Raw genomic sequence first — 6,617 nt, 5'->3', positions numbered from 1 at the left:
TGACTCCAAAGGAAGCCTTGATTCTGGTTTCACCTTGACTTTTGGCTCCATGTACTTGAGCAAGCCAGTTCAACTCTCAAGGTTGATGTGATGATAGGGAGCTTGACACTGATTTGGAACACCTACGATATTGCCCACTATATTACAAACATTCCCCAGGGCATTAATCCAGCGACTTTCCAATAAATGATGTGATATAATTGGATTCTCTGTTCCTCAGTTTCTACATCAACCTCCCATTAATGTCTCCTTAAGGAGGCTTGCAAGTAATTTGAAAGAAGATACTTTAAGAATAAGTTTTCCATTCCCCAACAAACTTTCATCTAATGGCAAATAAATGAAAGTGAGAATCTTAAAGAATACATGGTTCTAATGGATTAAGGACAGTGTGAGGGTAAAGAGAGTGAGAGTTTGGGGGAGGTTCCTGATCCCGCAGGGAGCTCGGCCGGAGGCTCCTCGCTGGGGCAGGGACCTTTCCTCGCCTGGGGCCATATCATAATTCTGAATCATGTCTGATAACAGAGAACTGGAAGACAAGCCTCCAGGACCCCCCACCCCGTGCAAATGAGCAGTGCCATTTTTAGCACTGGAGGCAAAGACCCTGTATCAGCCAATCACAGTTTGAAACCTTTGACCTCTGTTCCAGAGGGAAAAAAAACCCAGGAATAAAATCGTCTCTGTATTCTCAAGCACAAAGAAATGAAGTAAGAAGAAAGAGAAGTAAAGGCTAGAAATTTCTCCTCCATATGATTTTGAGCACACCATCCATGTTGGTTTTGATGCTGTTACTGGAGAATTCACTGGCATGCCAGAACAGTGGGCTCGATAGACCTCCAATATCACAAAACTAGAGCAAAAGAAGAATCCTCGGGCTGTGCTGGATGTCTTAAAGTTCTATGACTCCAACACAGTGAAGCAGAAATATCTGAGCTTTACTCCTCTTGAGAAAGATGGCTTCCCATCTGGAACACCAGCACTGAATACCAAGCGTTCAGAAACAGCAGTAGTAATAGAAGATGATGATGATGATGAAGAGACTCCTCCTCCTGTTATTGCCCCATGACCAGATCATACAAAGTCAATTTATACACGGCCTGTAACTGATCCTATTCCTGCACAAGTTGGTGATTCTAATGTTGACAGTGGTGCCAAGACTTCAGACGAACAAAGAAGGCCAAAATGACAGATGAAGAGATTATGGAGCAATTAAGAACTATTGTAAGCATAGGTGACCCTAAGAAAAAGTATACAAGATATGAAAAAATTGGGCAAGGGGTTTCTGGCACAATTTTCACTGCTACTGATGTGGCATTGGGACAAGTGGTTGCTATTAAGCAGATTAATTTACAGAAACAGCCAAAGAAGGAATTGATCATTAATGAGATTCTGGTGACGAAAGAATTAAACAATCTCAACATAGTTAACTTCTTCGACAGTTACCTGGTGGGCGATGAATTGTTTGTGGTAACGGAATACCTCGCTGGGGGATCACTTACTGATGTTGTAACAGAGACCTGCATGGATGCAGCACAGATTGCTGCTGTATGCAGAGAGTGTTCACAGGCATTGGAGTTTTTACATGCTAATCAAGTGATCCATAGAGACATCAAAAGTGACAATGTGCCTTTGGGCATGGAAGGATCTGTTAAACTTACTGACTTTGGCTTCTGTGCCCAGATCACTCCTGAGTAGAGCAAGCGAAGTACTATGGTTGGAACGCCATACTGTATGGCACCAGAGGTGGTTACACGGAAAGCTTATGGCCCTAAAGTAGACATCTGGTCTCTGGGTATTATGGTCATTGAGAGGGTAGAAGGAGAGCCTCCATACCTCAGTGAAAATCCTTTGAGGGCCTTGTACCTGATAGTAACTAATGGAACCCCAGAACTTCAAAACCCAGAGAAACTTTCCCCAATATCTCGGGATTTCTTAAATCAATGTTTGGAGATGGATGTGGAGAAAAGGAGTTCAGCCAGAGAATTGTTACAACATCCCTTCCTGAAACTGGCCAAACCAGTTGGCCAAACCAGTCCAGCTTGACACCACTGATCATGGCAGCTAAAGAAGCATTGAAGAGTAACCATTAACATCATTGCTGTGGCCTCATATTCCTTTTTCCATTTTCTAAAAGAAGTCTTTTACTATATGAAAATTATTATTCTTTTGGGGTTTAAAGAAATGGTCTGCATAACATGGAGGGAAGAAACAAGCTACTGTTTCCTGAAGACAAGCAAGAAAAAATTGCAAAACAGAGTGACAACTTTCTATTGAATCCCTTCTTTAGGGTCCAAAAGGAATTGTGGACTGAATCATAGCCTCATGCCCTTCAGCAGAAAGCCCATCAGGGCCATTTATCATGCTTGAGATTTGCATTTTATTTTGCTGACTTTATTATAACAGATCCCATTCATTGTCCCTTTTGGGGTATTTTCAGTACTTGAATGGCAGATCTGAGTTTTTCAGAGTATGTGTTTTATCTGCTAGTCTTCTCTTCTCTCTTCTTCATAACTTTCTTTCCCCTGACTTGCTCCTTTTGAGTTGCTTTGAGAAATGTTTCTTATGCCTAAATTGGAGGCAAGTGTGATAGAAATGACATAGCTCCTTATATTGGCAAAGGAGTTCAATATGGTTTAACTTTGTATAGAAGTTAGAACCAGCTATTGTTACATGTAACATTTCAGTTCAGAATTTGAACTGAAGGAAGGGAAGAAAAGTATGTGATTTTTACCCTTTCTAACAAATGTGAAAGAGTCAATTTTTATAATTTCATAATAGTGAGTTTTTTGGCATTTGTTACATGTATAGAGAGAAGACTAATAACCTATATTTATAACTAAATCATTGAAACAGTAAAAGAGTCCCATTGACTATATTTTCTAACAGTTTCGTTTTTCTTTCTATGTCCTCTTCAGATTTGGCTTCAGGACTTTGTGCCGCTACTTTCCCCTTCCCTCCTTTTTCCCCTTCATTTTGGAAGTAAGTTTCTGTATATGTTGTAATTTTAGCTAGTTTGTTTGTTTTGTAATTAACCCTTTCTCACCCTACTCCTCACCCCCTTCCCATGGTAAATAATATAATAACCATTGAATTTTCAGAATTTAAAAGTTAACTTTTTTTTTTCCATTTAAAGGTAAAAAATATTTGAAACTAGCAGAGACAAAGTGAGAGGCTTGAATCTTGGTGAGCTCTAAAATAATTAGATAAGATTACATTCATGAAAGAGAAATGTCAGTTCCTTAGAGATGCAGCTTCTGACCAGTAAACTGTAAAGATTTGTTATAAACATTGCTCCCAACCCATTAGCAACATTTTTTTTTAGTTTAATAGACATTTAGTCTATCATTATATATAGTTGAACCACCTCTACACACAAAGTAATATGGTTTAAGATTTTCTGAGTGGGAAGGAATTTGGGTCCCAAAAGGTTTTTTGAGCCTGCTACATGTTTTCCAGAAATCATTTAAGTGGGCCTTTTAAAAGACCCTTGAAGAAAATACAAGGAAAATTGGTTTGCCAGAAATCCAGCAATTAGATTTCAAAATTAAACTACCTATTAAGATAGCAAACCAAGAACTGGGGCAACTCCTCTTCCATATTTCCTATGCACTCAACTCCACCCTGGGAAACAGAAGCTTAGTCTAGGGGAAGTCATGATGCCAGCAGAATGTGGTGGTATGCCCGACCACAACCAGTGGGTGGCCTGGCACGTTTGTGGAATGCTGAGGCTCTTGGGGGTAGTTTGAGCAGGGATGAGAAAAATAACTGTAGACCACACATAAAATCGGAAACCAATTGAACTTGTATTGACACCAACTACACGACTCTTCTTAGTAGCCTTATGGGAATGGATAAAGTGATGAGCCAAGATAACACTGATTAGACTTAGCAATGTTACTTTTAAATAAAACCAACCCTATTTTCCCCAAGGTGGCTTAGATTTCATAATGGGTCACAAACTAATACTACAAATAAAACATTAAAATTTTTGATCCAAGCCCCTTGTATCCTCCCACACTTGAAAGGGACCTGATGAACACCAATTTCCCAATCCTAGCATCACTAGCTTACAAGCCTTAGGGTTAAAAACTCCCTTCTCTTTTACCTAATGTTCAATTTCCATCAGTTTCAATATACACTAGTGTAAATACCATGACTATTTTGCATGAAGTTAAGTATTCTACAGATCAGAGCCACGGGATTGAACCAGGAGCTCCCACCTTTTATGTGAACTTCAGTGGTACCATGGAGGCCAAGGCAATTTAATTTAGGCTAACCAGGATTTGTTTCAATTTGTAAGAGAAACAGCTTGCAACAGGTTTATTCAATTATCTTAAAAAATCGTGGCATTCCTTTACTTTCCGCCTTTTGGAAGCAGCAGTTACATATATGGAATAGCAGATTAAGTCTAAAAACGTGGGCCCTAGTCAACTTTATTTTTCGGCATAATGATCATGATAAACGATCATGACATCCTTCACATTTCCAAGGAAAACCCAATTTAAAGTTTGTCCTTGCCAAACTCCATAAAACAGCCACTTTAGAGTAAACCAGCAGAGCATTGCATCACCCCAATAAAGCTGTAGGTTTCATCACATGCACCAACAAATCTACACGGCTAGTTTCTGCGCTCCTCTTTTACAGAATTTTACACCTATTGTTACCAGACAGCACTTTACACACGGACATATCAACTGCCTAATAAAGCAAAAACAAAGGCATTTCCCTTATTAGAAACAAGACACACCATCACTTAAAATCTTCAAACATTATTGCACTTTAACTTTCAGAATTTGACAATGCATTCAGTGAAGCAACCTGCAGACAACTAGTTTTAACAGACAGATTAAAAAACACTTTTAAGCAGACGTGGATGTCCTAAACTGTTTATTAGGTAAGAATTTTACAAACATTACTTATATTAGCGGTAGCGGTGGAGCTGGAGAGTATTGCGCCTTCTCCAGGCTGCGCGGCGAGAACCACCGATCGTGTGGTGGAACTTGTGGCCCTTGCCGAGGCCGCGGTTCTCCCTGCCTGCAGACGTCAGCCCTCGCATCTCCCTGTGCTTGTGGACTCGTTTGGTGATCCACTGGGTGTCAGGGTTTCTTCTGATAGCCTTATGGAAGGGATCAATGAGGATAACCTCAAAAAATTTGTACGTACAATCTTCACCCACCCAGTAAGAATTCAGGACCCTCAGGGCCCCACAGTGGCGTCCCGCTCGTTCCTCGGCAACAGACTGAAGGCTCCGGGCAAGTTTGAGCTGGTTGACGCCATGGTGGACAGGCTTGCAGTAGGTGGCGCCCTTCGGGACCGGGCGTTTGCGGCCACCGCGGCGCACGCGAACCCGATATATCACATAACCTTGCTTGGCCTTGTAGCCCAGCCTGCGCGCCTTGTCGGGCCGGGTGGGGCGCGGAGCCCGGTGCAGCGCCGAGAGCTGGCGGTACTGCCAGCAGCGCACCCTGAGCAGAAAGCGCATCACGTCCGACAGCTTCTTCCTCCACAGCTCCTGGATGTACTTGTAAGCGCCCATCTTGGCTCACCTGATGGCTGCCGCCAAACGGAAAGGAAGGACCCTTTCTCCTCCGTTACCAACATTTTTACTGTCTGTGAGAACTTAAGTGACAAAGTACTTCTTGGTAAATTCATGGGTCATTTGAGATGTTACTTTAGATTTTTTTCAAATAAGTAAATAATATGTAAAAAACTGGAGAAAGAAAGAATAATGCAACGTGCTTGTTGATAGCAATACATTTTACATTTTAAAGATTTTAAAAAGGTCTGTGACCTGTAGGATTATTAGGGTGCCCTCTTTTCTCCCTTCCCCTCCTCTCCTCTTCTCTCATCATTTTAATTGTTTGGATTTTGGAGGCAGTACTGCCCCTTCTGACATGCCAAGAGCCACATGAAAGAGAAAACTCTGTGCTTTGGTTCTGGCTTTTTATTCCCACCATTGGCTCCTAATTGACTTGCCATCCTGCAATAGTACAAATCATGAATAAAAATAATTTGGATGTTTTGGAGTACATTAGGAGAACTCAATAGAGTTTTATTTCCTATCATTCCCATCATATCTGTGTTAAGATACAGGTATAAGGACAGAAATGGCTGGTGGGTTTTTTGGTTTTTTAAAATTGGTAAGGCAGGAAGGTTTTCACAAAAATAAGATAATTAGTGAAACTTGTATCTAGAGCACTTAATGGTCTCTGTTTTCAATTTGATTCTTGATTTCATTTTTCTCTGGATTATATTGGCCTTCTACAGCTAGTGCTAAATTACTTTACAGAAATAAGCTGGTTTGTTCCTGGTGGAAAGCTACAGTGTCTCTTGAGTTCCATATTTGAACATTCTTTGTAAATAGTTGTCTGAATGGATTATGATAAAGAAGATGCTACCAATGAAATAGAAAACCAACTACATGATATAAGACTGTGATCCTCATGACCACTCTAGAAGGTACTTCCATACATAAGTCATAAAGGCCATATTCACTGAATGCAGTGCCAATGCCCCATTTTTATGCCTGTGACTCAACAAAGGTCTTTTCAGTTTATAGAAGCAGTTTGGGATTTGTATTTACAACTTCTTTGACGGTTACCTGCATGTCCATTGCTGGC

General features: G+C 40.7%; 2 pseudogenes; one reads left to right on the top strand and one right to left on the bottom strand.

Annotated features, from left to right (window-relative positions):
* Nucleotides 1-508: 508 nt before the first annotated feature.
* LOC113609351 (serine/threonine-protein kinase PAK 2 pseudogene) lies at nt 509-2,063 on the top strand (annotated as a pseudogene).
* Nucleotides 2,064-4,867: 2,804 nt separating this feature from the next.
* LOC113609400 (60S ribosomal protein L15 pseudogene) lies at nt 4,868-5,548 on the bottom strand (annotated as a pseudogene).
* Nucleotides 5,549-6,617: the final 1,069 nt, after the last annotated feature.

Source organism: Aethalodelphis obliquidens, unplaced genomic scaffold (genome assembly GCF_003676395.1).
Source record: "Aethalodelphis obliquidens isolate GAN/ISIS:26980383/991018 unplaced genomic scaffold, ASM367639v1 scaffold56, whole genome shotgun sequence".
Taxonomy (NCBI): Eukaryota; Metazoa; Chordata; class Mammalia; order Artiodactyla; family Delphinidae; genus Aethalodelphis; species Aethalodelphis obliquidens.
The sequence above is the reverse complement of the archived record's forward strand: the minus strand, read 5'-3'. Positions and strand labels throughout refer to the sequence as shown.